Consider the following 17,054-nt stretch of genomic DNA (forward strand, 5'->3'; position numbering starts at 1 on the left):
GTGTCCGTGTGGGATAGGTCATCCTGCAACAGCAAACAATTCTAGAATCCCAGTGGCTGAAAAATCACAGGGATTTGTCCTTTCCCATGTTTTAGGACCCAGGCTGCACTGGAAAAGAGATCTGGAAATAACTTGGTGACCAACAGAGGCTCTCACGTAGGCCAGTAGGAAGTTAAAAATAACAATAAATTATTGGTGTCAGATCACAACCTAAAGGGCACAAATGTTACGTAACGAGACTCTCTGTGTAGCTCATGGAAGGCGATCTTGTGGTTTTGTTGTTACAAATGGACTGTGGGGACTATTCCCTTCAGCAGCTGCCTGGAGTGCAAGCGTTGGTGGCGGAGGCGTGGCCCATGTAGTCAGCAGAAGTGTGCAAACTCGTGTCTGCACCCAGCCTTTCTCCTGCCATTTGGTTCAAGAACACGGGAGCAATCCAAGCATTTTTTGTCTGCAGCTGAGGGCAAGTCCTGTGCTGCACACGGTTTCCGATTTCCCCCTGCCTCCCTCCCTCTGCCTTCCCTCCCTGCCCCACCTTCTCAGGTATGCTGTAGTCCTCTGTTCTTGCTTGGAAACTGAGGCACCAAATCCAGAAATAAACTACCTTGTGAAGGGGCGGAGGTTCTAAACTTGACTCAGGCCCCTTCCATTCTCAGAAGGGCGTAGAGAAGGTGCAGGAGCTCCCCATGGGCAGGAGCTAACTACTCATGGGTCAGGAACTGAGGTCAGTTAGAGGACATTCCAGATGGCCCAAGCTGCGTTCAACGAGCGCCGTTTGGGGGACTTTTTCCTCTTTTTTCCCCTGCTGCTCAGTGATTCCTCCAAAATGTATGATTCAAGGCTGGGAAGTTCAATTTCAAGTCTTTAGAATATTGCCACACTCCATCTGCTCTCACCGATGGGCTCCTCCAGCTGCTGTGTACAGGGATTTGGGTCGGCCAGGGAGATGGCTACCGATGCGCACCTCTGGTGATGCAAAATAAGAAAACTGGCTGACACAGCTTTGAGTTGAAGCTCACAGATTTCTCTTACTCTTTTTGATTTCTGAAAGTTCCCTGAAATTCGGGTTGTCAGATAAAATACAGGATGCCCAGCTAAATTTGAATTTCAGATAAACAATAAATAATTTTGTAGTATAAATATGTCCCAAATACTGCCTGGGACATGCTTATCCTAAAAACATTATTATTTATCTGAAATTCAAGTGTAACTGAGTGTCCTCTGTTTCTGCTTGCTAAACCCCACCTGAAATGCAAGTGCTAATTTTTAAATAATCTGAGACAGCTCAGGAAAGCACATTGCCAAAGAGCTACACAGAAGCAGTGTTTCTGATTGCATTCCCGATGCACATAATTTGGGAATCGGTAAGGCACACAACAGAATGCTGAAGACAAATGGCTTTCATCTGCTTCCAAGAAGGCATGATTCTGCGTCTTGGGTTCCTGGAAATCCTCCTGATGACCCTCCACGAGGAGAGAACTGCAGTAGCAAATGCACTGCAAGGTGACGATCGGCCCTCACCTGAAGCTGGACGAAGGTAGACGGGGCAGAACGAATCTTTTACGAAGCCGGAGTGTGACGCCAAAACCCAAGGCAGACCCGGTGCACCAGCCAGCAGCCTAACAGTGGGAAGCACAGCAGAGTGGTTCTAAAGACGTGGTTTAATTTAACTACTTGTCCGTTACAAGACGCTCCTAGAATTCTCGATTATCTTCTGTTTCTGGCAGCATCAGAGAAGAGCAGTGTGAGTGAAGACCTTAATGCGTGCGGTGCCTGGCTGTCCTTTCTGTCCATGCTGTGTGCTCTGTCACCGGACACATTGTTGAGCCACCAGGGCCTGGGTGAGTAAGGAATGCTGCCCTCATGGGACCGTGGCCCGAGAGCGCTCCATTCATATGCAGAGAGAGCATCTCAGGCTGGGCACCAGATTGGAGCCTTTTGTTCACTGGTCTCATTCATTCCTTGTGACAACGTGAGACTGGTCCCCATTGTTTAGATGAGGACCCTAGGGCTGACGTCTCTGGCCATGCTGGGACAAGATAACCTTTCCATGACCTCATTGATAGCCTGTGCAGCCATGCTCCACGAAACGTGGCCCAGAGTCACAGATGTAGGCCAAGCCTCTCACTTGAGATGCAGAAACTAAGGCTCAGTGAGATTAGGTGGAATACCCCAGTCCCCTGGTGGAGGCAGGGCTGGTTTGAAGAGGGGCCCCACCTGAGGTCAGCACCTTCAGTTGGGTCCCCAAGAAACAGACCCTGCGATGGGGAGGAGTCTGGAGTGCAGGAAGCTTACTGAAGCATGCCTTGGGATCGGCCGCGTGGGCAGCAGTGTGCTGGTAAATGTTTCCTTTGCCACTTTCCATGGTGTCAGTTCTCCCACGGTGGCCGATTCCTCGTTACCAACCTGCCCTTGACACCCGAGTTGGGAAGAGGGGATTGGCTCTTGGCAGCCAGTGGCCCCGGGCTCCAGCACGCCACTGCCTGCTGGGGAGTGGGGGAGACCGATGGGGCAGAAGGGATGTTCAGCTGCAGTGCAGGCACTGTGGAGGGAGGCTGGGACCGTCCTGCAGGGCAGTCCCACGCTCAGGTGAAGGGCTGAGCCTCTGTACACCTTTTTCTCACATCAGCCTGCTACGGAGTTTGGGCTGCCCACGGTGTTCCAAGGGTGAGGCCGGGGTGCTCTTCTTCCTCTAGATGCCCACAGTGCCGCCCCTGTGTCCCTCGCGAGCTCCAAGGCTGGGCGGCAGTCACGTCTGACTCCCTTCTTGCCCTTTGTTGGCAAGAAACACCTGGCTTCTGAATCACCCTTGTTTTCCCCACATTTTGTGGCACCTGGACGGCACTTGGCAGACACTGGATGACAGATAGATGGGGGAACATGTGATCCAGCGAACATTCAGTAAAGATCTGCTGAACTAGATCTGAGTTCAGCACAGCCTCCAGGCTCCCGGCTGGATTCTGTCACGTGCTCTTGTCTCTCCTGTGCAAAATCTCGTCTCCCCGCTCCCTCGCCCCCCCTGCCCCCAGAGACTTTAACCCCCAGGCACTGGACCCGAGCCCTCTGCTTCTCCTGTGAGCCACAGGGCAGCTCGCCTCACTAGCGCTTGCTCCCCGGAGAGACTGGGTGAGTGTGAGAACCAGCGGCTTAGCATGATCAATACACGGGATAAGGAATTGCCCTTGGGCAAATTGGCTTTTTGGAAGTGTACTGGTTTTATATTTCCCTTTGGAAAAAGTTTGGGAAATTAAGAAGTTAAGAAAACAGTTCCAAGTTACTACAGGGTTACGGAATTCCAGTGAATGGAAAGCCCTGGAGGATATTTGTGTTGTCCGCTGGGTCTGTGGGCACTGCAGAGGAGCAGCGTTTCTGCAAGGCCTCAGGAGGTCAAAGGCGTCTGCTCCCTCCACAGCCACAGACACTTTCTTTCCTGTGTGGACACGTGGGGTCTTGAGGATACTCTTGAGGCTGTGACTGCTGATTTCCTGGGATGTAGACCACTCCGTCTCTGCTCTGCAGTCCTTCCTTGCTGACCGAGTGTCTGCTTTTATTTCTCAGTTTTCTCCCCCAGGCCGCACAATCACGATTGCTGGTCTGATCAACCCGAAATAATGACCCAGAGTTCTCCCAGACGACCTCGGTTTGTGTGCGTGCGTGCGTGCGTGTGCACCTGCAGACGGAGGTGGGAGTGCAGCATCGAGCCCTTTTTAGAGGTTGACTGTGCCTCTACCATTTCCTTCTGTGATGGCCAGAGTCTTCCTGTGGCCTGTGGACCCGCATTTCACCAGCACGTCCTAGAGCCTCACTGCCCTCACTCCCCACCCATCTCTCTAGAAATCGGTTACCCTGGCTTAGAGATTCTCTCTCCTACTGGCTATCGTCTAAAAAAGTATAGACTCATGACACTGTTCACGGTCATACCGAGGGGAAAAGAAGGAAGACTCGAGAAGGTGTTCTGTGTATTGTGCAGAAAAATTAAGTTGAAACCAAGGGCTTGCTCGTCCTGGTCCGTGTTGATGCAGTGCCTCTTAAGGTCTTCCAGTGAGCTGCTCTGTCCAGCTCCCTGTCTTTGCACCTGGAACTGTCTCTGCTCCAAAAGCCCTTCCTCAGCTCTTTCACCTTTAACTAATTCCTAGTAATCCTTTAAGAGTCAGCTCCACTTCCTCCAGGAAGCCTTCCCTGATACCACCAACCTGGCTTGGCTATCCCGCCGGTTTGCTCTCTGTTAAACAGCTATTTTTATAATTAAACATCTATAGGTTGTCTTTTTCTAAAAAGCTTACAGAAATACTGGAGCAATAATTGTCTGCTGACTTGATCTTTAATGCCCAATGTCTAGAACATAAGGGACACCCAACAAATTAATTTTTAGTGGGGTAAATGAATTACGGTTATTTTAAGGGAATCGTAATTGTATTGCTTCCAAAGGCATTTGATCCTTGAATAAAAATTGATAAAAACCCCTATTTGCAGAGTTTGGGGCACAGAGAGATTGGATACCAAGAAATGCAGAAGGACATGATGGCAGACACGATGTTCAACCATCTCTTATTTCAAACTCTGACTGAAACAGAAGTCAACAAAATTTAATTCATTCAAATAACATACTATGTATGCTTCCAAACCTAATGGGTGAAAGTTATACCTTCTGAATTTTCATAATGAAATTCAAGGACACAGAGTAAAAAACAATGATAAGTCACATTATTTAAGTATGAAAGGAATACAAAAGATTCTAATATAAATGACGTTTTCATGCTATTTTTACAGAGATTACTTTATATGTAATAATGTGGTGGGGGTGGGAGCTAAAGAATTTTGCTGTTTTCTATGCAGCTGGAGCAAGCTGAGGTCTGGCGGGTCTACACAGCTCCAAGGTGTGCTCCCCCTCATGCACAGCCCTGGGGGTTAGCTGCTCAGAGTAATGTATGCTCTTCCATATCTTCCCAGTAATTAGGCAATTTTTATGTACGAGGTGGTTTATAACACGCACATCTACATCATTCTGACCTTTCTTCCATTTACCTGCCGCGTGTGGTATTTTGGGAAGTGAACTTTTCTTGGTGAGTGACGGTGTCACACTGCTTGCTGGCTCCGGTGGAAAGCAGGGCAGCCAGCCGCCCTGGTCGCACTCAGGAGCAGAAACCACAGACCCCGCTAGGGCACCTCCATCTGTAATTCCCAGCCCGGAAATGCCAGTCCTCCTCTCAGATGCCCTGTGCGGGCCCGGGGTTTTGTTTTCAATAGTTCACGGCATGTAATTCCAAGAGCCAGGGTGGGAGCTGTGGGACTGCGTGTCCTCCTTGAGGTAATGGATCTGTGCTGGGGGCTCCCACCACAGCGGGCGTGTGGGGTGCCCGTGCATGAAGACGGGCACCCGGTGCCCTGAAGGACAACCCTGTGACTAGCACGCTGGTCTACGAAATGGGCTCTTGGTTCCCGTCATCTCTCTGGATTCAGAGTCATGCTCCCTTGGGAAGAATTTTGCCGACATTTTTAACGGAAAATGCTTTGCTACCCTTCCTCACATTGTGTGCGAGGTATGGCTTTTAATAAATCGTCAGAAGTTTTGAAACATTCCACATTGTTTGTATCTTAATGAGTATGTTGTCTATCAAAACAAGTGGAGCATTTATTTTATTTTAAAGTTTTTATTTACCAGAGAGAGGGAACAAGCAAGTGAGAGCACGAGCAGGGGGAGGGGCAGTGGGAGAGGGAGAAGCAGACTCCCCACCGAGCAGGGAGCCCGACAAGGGACTCGATCCCAGGACCTGTCATGACCTGGGCCACCCAGGCGCCCCAACGGAGCCTTCTATATTCCAAATCTTAGGGTCCATGGTGGGGTTGGGGCAGGGTGCTACCCAAGGTTACTCAGGGTCCTTGGCCTCCAGGCTCCTGGTCCCCTGCCCAGAGTAGCCCAGCCCGTGTCCTGGAGCTGACTGGTCAGACAGGGTTTCCTTCCCCTGGGGAGGGGTGACGAGGGCGGCCCAGAGAGGGATAACTTCTCTACAAGACTGGGTTTCTTTGAACACACTCAGTGCAGAAGCCATCACCAACCTTTGGGGTCAGATCTGATGTTTGAAGATAGTTCAGATGCTCTGGAGGCAGATCTAGCAATGGAATGGGCAGTCATGCTGAGGAGTATGGTGCTGGAGAATCAAAAACAATGTATGGCCATGAAAACAAAGCCATTATATGGTTTACAAATGGGCTCCAGTGGCAATTCCAAAAGAAGAATCCAAATGAGGTTGGAGCAGTGACAGTCCCAATAAAATGAGTATGTGGCTTCCCAGGGGACATCATAAAAGGTCCCATGCAGGCACAGAGGGGGATGTATTTGCCAAGCAGTTAGGTAGCCCACAATCACAAAAATGATGGCTGTTGAGTCAAGGCCAGGGTCTTGTGGTCAGTCTACACTCTGCCATGCCCCTGGCATACGGTCCTGGAGGACCTCCCGCTCCCTGCAGCAGGCGTGTTTGCTGCTCTAACGAGGGTGCCTTAACCCCCTTGCCACCAGGTCGGCTCCTAGACGTCCTTCAAGGCTCAACTTGACTTTCTCTTCCTCAACCCCCACAGTTAGTCCCCTCGGCCTCATTTTGCGCTTGTGTAGCTCTCCATTAGGTAGACTTTCCCAGCGCATTGTTACAATCTGCTTGCTTTTTCTCTCCCCGCACCCCCCCCCCCACACACACACTGTGGACACCTGAAGGCGGGCACGGCTGCCTTATTCACGTCTGTATTTCCAGTGCTTGGCCTGTAGTAGATGTGCAATAAAGTACTTTCTGAATGACCGCTCCAACTTTGATGAACCCGTTGCCTCATTTATCATGGTCCTTGTAAACCCAGAGGATCTTGTAGAATGAGAGAAAAGATGTGGGAATTCTGTGATCATGTGTGTGGTTGCTGTGTGCACAAGCACGTGACACCATGATTTCTTTACACTGATACTTGTGGGAATGTGTCCCATGGGCTTGTGTTTCTTGAGCACTGATGTGTGGCAGGCACTGTTGGGGGTGCCCTAGATCTACAGAGCTGGTTCCTCTGATGAAATCCACCTCTAGATCTGACATGCAGCTCAGCCCTGCCAGAAATACTCCCATTTAAGTGCAATATGTAACAAGTAGTATTTGAAAGTCAATTACCAAAAGGATACCACTGCAGAATAAAAAAGAACTAACCGTGGAAAATTAGAAAGCTATGCAGCACAGTCTTTAGTCTCAATTAGCCACATTTCCCCGTCTTCCAGCAGCTGAACTCAGAGTGTCATTTGAGCAGGAGCTTGGGCCTGGCAGCTCGTGGCAGTCTTGCTTCTGATGTCCCCAATTATGCAATAATGGTAATCACTGATCGAGGGCTCAGTTGAGAAATGTCTGTTTCCCCACGTCTAGAGCTCAGTAATCATGGGGGAGGAGGACGTCTGAGCAGAATTCATTGATTTCAAATTATTGTTTGAGAAGACAGCAAGTGAGATTAGGCTATCAGCGCCAGGAATGTGGAGGCTGAGGGGTGGGAATGCCACCCTCGGAAGGATGCCTCAGTCAGAGAGAGTTCTGCCCACCCCCTGAAGAACGTCTGCCCTAAGCCTGGGCTCCCTCCCCATCCTCAAAAGTTCAAGGACCATTTGAGATGGCATTTCTGGCATCAGCTCACTTCCTGCTCGAAATGACTGGTTTTTATCATAGAGGGCTTGGAAGCAGGAAGATGGGATGGGGCAGGCTGGGTTTCTCTTTCTCACCCCAGGAGGGCTTCTAGTCTTCCATCACATCCGGCCATTGGCAAAGGCTTTCTGAATTCTCTTGAGATGTCTTTAGCATTTCTGAAAAACACCAGGGCCGCAGTAGATGGCGCAAATGGCCACAAATTGTTGTGCTCTCATCAAGAGGTGGAGTCTACCTCTCTACCCCTTGAAGTTGGGTTGGCCGTGTGGGAAGTTGTGGCCAGGAGGGTATGAGCAAAAGGATGCAGGCAGAAGCTTGATGCATGCTTGCGCATTGGGGCTTGCTTTCACTCTTTGCTTTTGGGGACTGCCGCCAATGCAAACAGATCTGAGCTGGCCTGCTGGAAGACGGGGGGGACACACGGTCCTGGTACCCCTGTCACCCCGGCTACATCCAGCTAACTGTCTGGCATGGGAGCGAGGTCATTGACTGCCAGCACACGGAAGAGTGAGCCCAGCCAAGACCAGAAGAAGAACCTTGTAGTGGAGGTCAGCCCAAACTGCCAAACGACGGAATCGTGAGTTGGATCAATGACCGCCACTTTAAGTCCCTAGTTGTGGTGGCTTTGTGATGCAGCACAAACTAACTGGTACGTGGCTAACACATAGCATATATTACGTTCCAGGCACTGTTCTAAACACCGCAGGCATGAACTCCTTTCATCCTCACAAAACCCTACAGAGGAGGTGCTATCGTCACCCCCATTTTGCGCACGAGGGAGCTGAGGTTAAGTGGCTTGCACAAGATTGCCCAACCGGCCCGTTGCTGCTCCCCTGCAGATCCAGAGCCCGTCACAGGCCCGCTCAGACCCTCCAGGGGCCACTCTGGCGCCTCGAGGAGGAAGCCCCCGCAGCCCTTGGCGTGGGATGTAAGATGTTCTTGATTTCAGTCGTTCAGCAAAGCTTTTACCGGGGTCTGCGGTATGCAAGCACTGTTCTGGGTACCGGGGGTGCAGCAGAGAATAAGGCAGGCAAAGCCCCGCCCTCGTGGAGGTTACAGTCTGCTGGGGCGGAGCAGATAGCACATTGGAAGGAGAGAAATGCCAAGGGCGAGTGAAGCTGTCTGCCTGCCATGGTGTTTCATGGCGGCAGTTGGGACCTCACCACCTCACTGGCTGCAAGTGGAGCCGGAGACGCCAGGAGCGGAGATGGGCTGCAGTTCCTGTGTGGTGGGCAGGGGCCTTGTCAGAGCCTTGACCACAGCCCCTGCCTGCCACAGCCTCACTTCCATCCTCCTGCCTCTGCCCTACAAGCTCCAACCAGAGGGAGGTCTGAGGTTCTCCCAGCCTGCTTCCCTTTGGGACAGTCACCTTTGCCCCAGTGGTTACTCCGCCCCATCTTTCCCCCTAGACTGGGAGGCTGGAAGAAAGGACAGATGAGGGCTCAGGTACAGATGCTCGGAGCCTCGCCTGGAGGCCTACGCAGAGGATGAACGCGGCAAAGATGCTCCTGCTGGTCTGTGCACCAAGCCTGCCCGTGTGGCCATTCCTGTCTAGCCCGGGTGAGTGAGGCCATCTGACAGCCCCAGGGTTTCACGGTGTGGGAAGGGATTTGCCTCCTCCCCGGCAGGTGCACCCCTCCCCGCTCCTCGTCAATGTGCAGAGCTGGCTTGGCCTTGAGCTCCAAGTGCTTGGAATTTCTTCTGCCTCCCTCTCTTGGCCCGAGCCTTTCACGGGCACTTGGGGAAATAGGCAAATTGTGGAGAAACCTAAGTTCTGGAGTCTCAGCCTGGTCCTTCTGAGCTGTGTGTCCCCAGGCAAGAGAGCTCCCTCTCTGAGCCTCAGCTTCAGCATCTGGAAAGCTAGGGCAGTCATGCCTGCCTTGGCAGGTTGGTGTGAGGTTGAGTGAGTGAGGGCCTGGTGCACCCAGGTGCTCAGTAAATGGGAATTTTCCCTCTCCTGGACCCCTTTCTCCTTCCCACTTTCTCAGAGCCTCCGGGGAGTGGTCAGAGCCGTGAGGGTTAAATGAGCTGAACATGTGACCTCTCAGTGTTTTCAAGACCTCTCTCTCTTTTCGCTCCTGCTCCCATTGCTAACGTATTTAGATACCTGCTCCACTTTATCCCCACTCCCTTTGTCCTTCCCTCCACGTAGACAACCGTTCCCCTAAGTTTAATGAGAATTACTGCTTTGGTTTCCATAAGCAGGTGCGTGTGCGCACCGTGTCTGATGCTTCTAGGCATGTGGTCCTCCACGGCGTCTGTGTCTCACTCTCCCCGTCGTCCCCAGATGGGCTCCCAGTCCACAAGTACCATGCCTCGGGTCCTGACAGGCGTGTTCTTAGTTATTCTAACATCTTGTTGGCTGGCCCCCCGTGCCTGCTGTTGGCCATTGTGACACGTTGCCCCTGCCTGCCCCCCACGGACGTCTCAGCACGGGCGCGGGGACGACCTGTGCAGGGCGACTGTAGCCTGGGAGAATGTCGGGGCCAAGCCCTCTTTCGAGAAACGCCCCTGATTAATGCCGTGAAGGCAGCGAGATTTGGGAAGGACGGGTGCCGCCAACACCGAAAGCTGGTGCGTGATTGCAGGGCCCAGGCGGGAGGGGGAGCTAGGAAGACTCCACTCCATTTATTTCACTAATCTTCTTCTTCTTCTGTGAGCCTAAGAGCAGAAAATAATTTTTAAAAAGAGCTGTGTCTAAACAAATCAAAAAGAGCCCTTTCAATGAGTATAAAAATCCCAAGTGATAAGAAAGCATTTTGTCATTCATGGCGGCAATTTGCCCTTTCTTAGGGACACACAAGACCGGTGCTCCTCACAGTGGAGTGAGGCTTGGCTTCGGGAAAATACTGTAGGGCCCCGGCGGGTGCCCTCACAGGGCGTGTTCGTGTCATGGGGCCTGTCATCTGACCAGCTGGTGCCACAGCCCGCATCTTCACCAACACCTGGTGTAACTCGGCTTTCTAATTTTTGCCAGTCCGGTATGTGTAATGTGCTGTCTTTGTTTTAAATAGCACTTCTCAGATGACTAGAATGTTCCAGCCTCTCTTCACATACTTGTTGGTCCTTTGTTTTCTTCCTCTGTACGTTGCCTGTTCTTTCCTTTTGCCTGATTTTCTATTAGGTCTGCTCTCTTTTTCCTCTCAATCTGCAGGAGTCTCTTGCACATTCTAGCTACTAACCCTCCCCCACCCCCCGCATCCCCTGGAGCTCTTTGGAAATGGTGGCGGGCCTGGTCAATTATAGGTTCTCACTGTCATGTGGAAATGGTGACACTCAGCTTTCCAAATGACCACTTGGCCATGACCTGGCCCTTCAGTGCACCTCACCTTCTAAATCTGTTCTTTCAGGAGCTGTGTTTTGAGGGAATGCTCACGAGACCCACTTGCAGCTGCAGAGACCGATGTGATTTAATTTCGCAATTACCTCTGTCTGCACCTCTGGGTGTCTCAATTAAGTCAGCTAGTATTTTCTGAATGTCTTCAAGTAGAAATTAGGCTCTGGGCTTTCAGGAACAAAGGAGGCAGAGCTCAGGCATGACAGAGGCTTGTAGATCCACCAAGAATAAAGTGACAAAAGTTGCTCACCACCTGCTCCCAGGGCACAGAGCAGGGGTGGAGGGACCAGGAAGGCTTCCTGGAGGAGGCAGCATTGGGATAGTGCCTCGAGGACTGGAGGCATTTCTTGCCTTTCTTCCTTCCTAAACTGTAAAGTCCTGAGGGCAATGACCACGTTGGGCAGTTCTGCTTCTTCTCAAGAACAACCGTGACTCCCATGTAGAGAGAGCCCTGCCCTTCCAAGGTGGCCAGGCACAAGGACAGGAGAGACTGAAGCCCACACTCAGCCCTGGGGGCTGACCCTGACTCTGCAGAGATCACACTGAGGCTCATCGGGGCTCTCTGGGGATCAGTGACTTCCCTAAGGTCACTCACTCAGAAAATACACCCTCTGCACCCAGCCCCAGACTCTTCAGCGTGCTGGAGCCGCCCCTGCTCTCTCGGGCAGAGCAGGCCTTCTCTTCAGTGGGGGTGACATCTGGTGCCGAGGGTCCGGAGTCACCAAACCCCCGTCTATCCTGAGCCTGAGCACGCACAGGCCACAAGCCCCAAGGCTTGGGATGACCATGAAGACTGAGCCTGCACTGTGGCCCTGGGCGGCGGTTCTCAGTAGCGGTGGGGAACTCGGGGCTTGGCAGGTCCTGCGGACAGGCCCAGGAGAAAGAATGAACTCCACCCCATGTTAGTTTTCCCTTCCAAGGAGTCAGACACTCTGTGGAGTTTAGCATGCGTGCTGTCTCCTCCTGTAATATCGTGGTAGAGAAAAATTCATTCATGTTAAAGAAAAAAGTTTCAAAAGATACACATTGACAGAAAACACATTGCTGGGAATAAAAAGAAAGTAATGAATAACATTCCACATAATAGTGACTAAAAGCAAAGTAGTCTTCAGTTGAGGTTACAAGTTGAGTTCAAATTGAAGGTGCTTTGTAATACTGTTAAAAGAGCTGTCCTTTCCGAGGGGGAGAATACCGTACTGTATCTCATCACGGGGTCCAAAGAGAGGGAAGTTAAACAGGAGGAAGGGAGGACAGGGATATGGCGGGTGGGCGGAAGGAGCCTTGTACCTGGGTCCATGTGCTGCTGATTTCAGACAGAGCCACTGCAGAAATGCAGGGTTCGACCCAGAGGGACAGTTCTTATGCACAGTCACCTGCTTCATCTCTGCCCTCGCACTTCTTCTGATGCCGAGGGGAGCACCTCTAACCCGACCTCACGGGCTGGCTCTGGGACCTTCCGGCTCACTCCTCATGTGGCTGGGCCGGTGGTGCTGTCCTGGGCTGTGGGAGGCTGGGGCACACGTCCCATCTCTAGTTCCCTATGAGCCTCATGCTGCACGTGTCACTCCTGGCCTGGCCTGGCGCCCGTCCCAGGTCGGCCTGGACATCTCCATCATGCAGGCTCCAGGGTGCCCCACTGCGGGGCTGGTTTTGAGTATGGCTGTGTGGCAAAGCCTATTCTAGACTTCCTTCACCCTTGCTCACCTTCCATGCTAGAGGCTCAAAAATCCTGTTACTCCCTTTGCCAGACTCCCTTTTGTCATATGTAAGGGAGTAGTCCTATGTTCCAGTTTGGGATTATGAGATGAACAAGGAAACTTCTGGGAAAGATTTTCCTCTCTGACAAGAGGAGAGAGGTATATATGAGGAGTTCCTTTGGCTAGAGTCTCCTTTTTTGCTTCTTGGTGTGGATGCTGCCATGTGAAGATGTAATGCTTGGGGCGATGGCAGCCTTCTTGCAACCATGAAGGATAAGTCTAAAAACAAGAGCCAATTCACTGAGTGTGCTGAATCCCACACTTGGGGTAGACATGCCTCCTAAATTTCTGCCCTCATGGAACTTGCATGCGTCCTTGTAGGGGAGATGGGAAGTAAGCAGCCCCCTGACCCCCGCCCGTCATCCGATTCTTTCCCTTCTCTGTAAGTTTGGTGCGGTTGAACATGGAAACATTGGAAGCCTCACACTGAAGGGAGACTAGCCACAGGGTGGAAGGAGCCTGGGTCCCTGAGTCATACTTTGGAGAGGAGACACCTGCCAGCCAGAACCCTGCTTTGGGCTTTACGGGAATGAGCCATAAACCTCTATTATACTTGGAGCCATGAGTCACTTGTGAGTTTGCTTTTGCTTGCTGCTAGGATTTCTTTAACTAATAGAGTCTTCTTGGAGTTTACCCTATTTCCAGTCTTATACTTGGAGGAAATAAAATATTTCCTTTGAGATCAAGGCAGTTCAAGGTGGAGTTTTGGTTTATTGCAACCCTTAGCATCCCAAGTGATTGGATTGTTAGGGTCTTCCTTTAAGACCTGTGGGGAGTGATCTTAGCGAGCAGTCCTGGGACACCGGAGGTCTCCCGCCACCCTCCCTCCACCCCGACCCTAACACTCTGAGTCAAGGGTGGCATTTGAAAAGCAAAACGCAAGTCCTTGTGGTCTCAGTGAACCAACAAAAGGGCAGGACAGGAAGCTTGGGCGAGGCGGCTTAGAGTGGCTGGTGGGGCATGGCAGAGTGCCTCTAGAATCAGAAGGACTGTCCCCTTGGGTCACCTGGGGGCCTCAGTCGGTTAAGTGTCCAACTCTTGGTTTCAGCTCAGGTTATGGTCTCAGGGTTGTGAGATCAAGCCCCATGTTGGGCTCCATGCTCAGCAGGGAGTCTGCTTGAGATTCTCTCCCTCTGCGCCCCCCCCCCCAGTCCTGATCGCACGTTCGCTCACTTGCTGTCTCTCAAATAAATAAATAAAATCTTAAAAAAAAAAAAAAAAAAAAAGACCGTCCCCTCAAGCCCCAGTCAGCCCAGGAAGCACCAGACTTCCCTAAAGCTCAGACGGATTCCTGGCATTGCCTGGTGAACATCCCTATTCAGGCTTCAAGGGTGACGAGGTGTTGGTTTGCTTCCTGCTGGTGCGGAAGCCACTCCCCCCAGCTTCGCTGGCCACCTGAGCCAGCTCCATTCCTGCCGCAGGTCTGGCTCATCTTAGGCCCTTCAGGGGCTCTCCAGGCAGAGGTGGTCAACCCCAGAGGGCGTGGACTGGCTTGGGAGGGTCTGGAGGCCTGTGACTTCGTGTCCCTCTTCTCATCAGCTTAGAGTTTGTGCCGGACTGCACTTTTCATAGGTGGCCACTGCAGTTTCTCCTTTCCCTGTGCTCTTATAGAACATCGCCCCCTTCCTTCCAGAGGTGAAGTCTGATTCCCTTCCCCTGGAAGCTGGCTGGGCTTGTGCCTTTGTTCCCTAGAGCCACCAACAAAATTACCATGAACTGGGTGGCTGAAAACAACAGAAATCTATTCCCTCCCTGCTCAAGGTGTTGGCGGGACCGTGCTCCCTCTGCAGGGCCCGGGGAGGAGGCTTCCTTGCCTCTTCCTAGCTTTTGGTGGTGGCCGGCAGGCCTTGATCTTCCTCGTAGCAGCCTTGCTCCAGGCCCTGCCTCCGCGTTCACATGGCCTTCTCCCACTGTGTCCCCTCTGTCCCTCTGTCTGATTCTCCCTCTCCTTTACGGACACCAGTCCTGTTGGCCCGAGGGCCCAACCTACTCCCGTATGATCTCATTTACCTGATTCTGCAACAAGCCTATTTCTAAATAAGGTGACCTTCTGATGGCTTTTGTGGGGACCCTCTTCAAGCTGGTACAGTTCGTGACTCAAAGGAGGCAGTGGAAGTGATATGCTGCCTGGTCGTCTGCCTTCCAGCTTGTCGGCTGGGTCACTCGTGCTGGAGCCCTGTGCCGTCATGGGAGCGGCCCGGCTGCCCGCGCAAGCCCAGACGCGTCCACATGCACAGACCTCCCAGAGAAGGCCTGAGATCATGAAGAAGAGAGAGAGAAATGCCCTGCCAGCCCCCGGAGGCTCCAGGCCTCCACCAATCCAGCTGCCATCCGACTGCAACCGCACCATCGGCCCCCTTGGCCCCACCATCCAGCTGAGCACTCCCAAATTCCTGGCCTGCAGAACCAGTGGCAGACAACGTCAGGGGCTGAATTGTGCGCCTTCCTCCGAGTATGTGTGTGGCAGCCCCGACCCCCGGACATTAGAATGTGACGGTCTTTGGAGTTAGGGCCTTTAAAGAGAAAATTAAGGTTAAATGAGATCCTGAGGGTGGGTGGGCCCTAGCCCAGTCTGGCTGGTGTCTTGATAAGAAGGGGAGAGACACCAGGGATGCAGATGCACAGAGAGAAGGTAGCCGGTAGCCAGTAGCCGTCTGCAAGCCAAAGAGAGGGCTTGGGAGAAACCAGCCTTGCCAGCACCTTGATCTTGGACTTCTACCCTCTGGGACTGCGAGAAATAAGTTTCTGTTGGTTAAGCTGCTCAGGGTATGCTGTGCAGCGATAGCGGCCTGAGCAGAGTAACAGCCTCATGAAGGTGAGTGTCATCGTTTTAGGCTGCCACGTTTTGGGGGCATTTGTTATGCAGCAAGGGTAACTGACACAGACTGTATAGGAGCAAGAGGAGCTAAGGGGAAACACTTGGCGATCTGGGGTTCTGCTCCTGGCTCGGCCACCACTGCCCTGGGTGGCCGTGGCCAATTCTTCTCCCCTCTGGGGGACTTGGTGTCCCTCTCTGTGGAGAATGGGCACATCACATGGCGTGTAAGGTCTCTCACAGATCTGTGAGGCCCTGACTTTCTGGATGAGCCCTGGGAAGGAGCCAGTTCAACAGGGAACCAGATTTGCGGCCTTGTTCCTGGAGACTTGGCTGGTTCAGGAGACGTTTGCCGAGAGTCTCAGTAATCTAAGAATGACACCTACTGTTTGAGAAGCTCGTTTCGTGTCAGATCTGCAGTGATCTACGTACATTAACCCATTAAATTAAACCGTCACAATCACACCACAGGGAAGGGGTTCTTTTTATGGCTAAGACAGCCAAGGGGAGAAGTCTGGTGACCTGCCCAAGGTCACCCAGGGAGTACGTGAGGGAGCAGGGTCCTGACCACAGTCTGTCTGACTCCCAGGTTCAACTTGTGTCGTCAAGTTGAGACTTAGGGCCGAGGTGGGCGAGTTTCATCTGTTGCCCCCATTAAGGTGGTTCCTCTGCCTGCAGGTGGTTTCGTCAGCCTCACCCGCACGTTAAACTGGCCGTCCCCACTGCCGCCGACTCTCCCAGATGGAGGGGCAGACACAGGATCAGGCGACTGTCCAGCCATCTGTGCGGGGATGGGGTATAAATGCTGTTATTGTTTCTTAAATAAGAACAGATAGGATTTGTACGTCAAGGCCAAGTGAGGGGAGAGGTGCCCTTTGAGGTCTTCTGCGGGCCAGACCCAGGACAGGTGGCAAACTTGCCACTTGATAGGGAATTAGGCCAAGTCGAAGTTCAGGTTGAGAGACTGCGGTTCAAGTTTCCATTCAGCTGTCGGGAAAATGAGCTTGCCTAATGAATGCCCCCCTCCCCCCCCCGTGGCCACTGGGTTCCCCTTTTCATTTTTAAGAGCAGTTTTTGTGTCTGATGGCTCCTTTTTGATCACAGCGGCACTGTTCAGTAGGGTGATTTATGATGTCCTGGCTGCCCATACAGAATCTTCCTTTTATCAGCGGGCTGGTGTTAGATGCCGAGGACGGCCTCTGTCCTGGAGGGGTGGGAGCGGGGCCCGAGTGAGAAGCTTGTCTCCACAGCCCTGTCCCTGTGTGCTCTCGCCATCTGGCCCTGGGGGGTAAAACCCCGAGCCCCGGGAGCTCCTGAGGGCTAAGTGCTGTCCTGAGACTGTCCCAGATAGTAAGTGCTCATTGAATGCTAATTCCTTTTCCCCCACTCCTTCCCCTCGGAGTGACTTATTCATTTTTACACTTGCTTATTCAATAGGAATTCATTGAGTGTCAACTATGTGCCTGACTGGTGCACAAGACCAAAAA

The 17,054-nt window shown here is 52.2% G+C and overlaps 1 long non-coding RNA gene across 1 annotated transcript; it reads left to right on the forward strand.

The window, feature by feature from the left end:
• Positions 1 to 7,541: 7,541 nt before the first annotated feature.
• LOC141373308 (uncharacterized) lies at positions 7,542 to 16,422 on the forward strand. Its single transcript, XR_012379159.1, has 3 exons — positions 7,542 to 8,586; positions 9,068 to 9,218; positions 14,899 to 16,422. It is a non-coding gene; the product is annotated as an uncharacterized lncRNA (long non-coding RNA).
• Positions 16,423 to 17,054: the final 632 nt, after the last annotated feature.

Source organism: Callorhinus ursinus, unplaced genomic scaffold (assembly GCF_003265705.2).
Source record: "Callorhinus ursinus isolate GAN/ISIS: 27379988/994484 unplaced genomic scaffold, GSC_fseal_2.0 scaffold8, whole genome shotgun sequence".
Taxonomy (NCBI): Eukaryota; Metazoa; Chordata; class Mammalia; order Carnivora; family Otariidae; genus Callorhinus; species Callorhinus ursinus.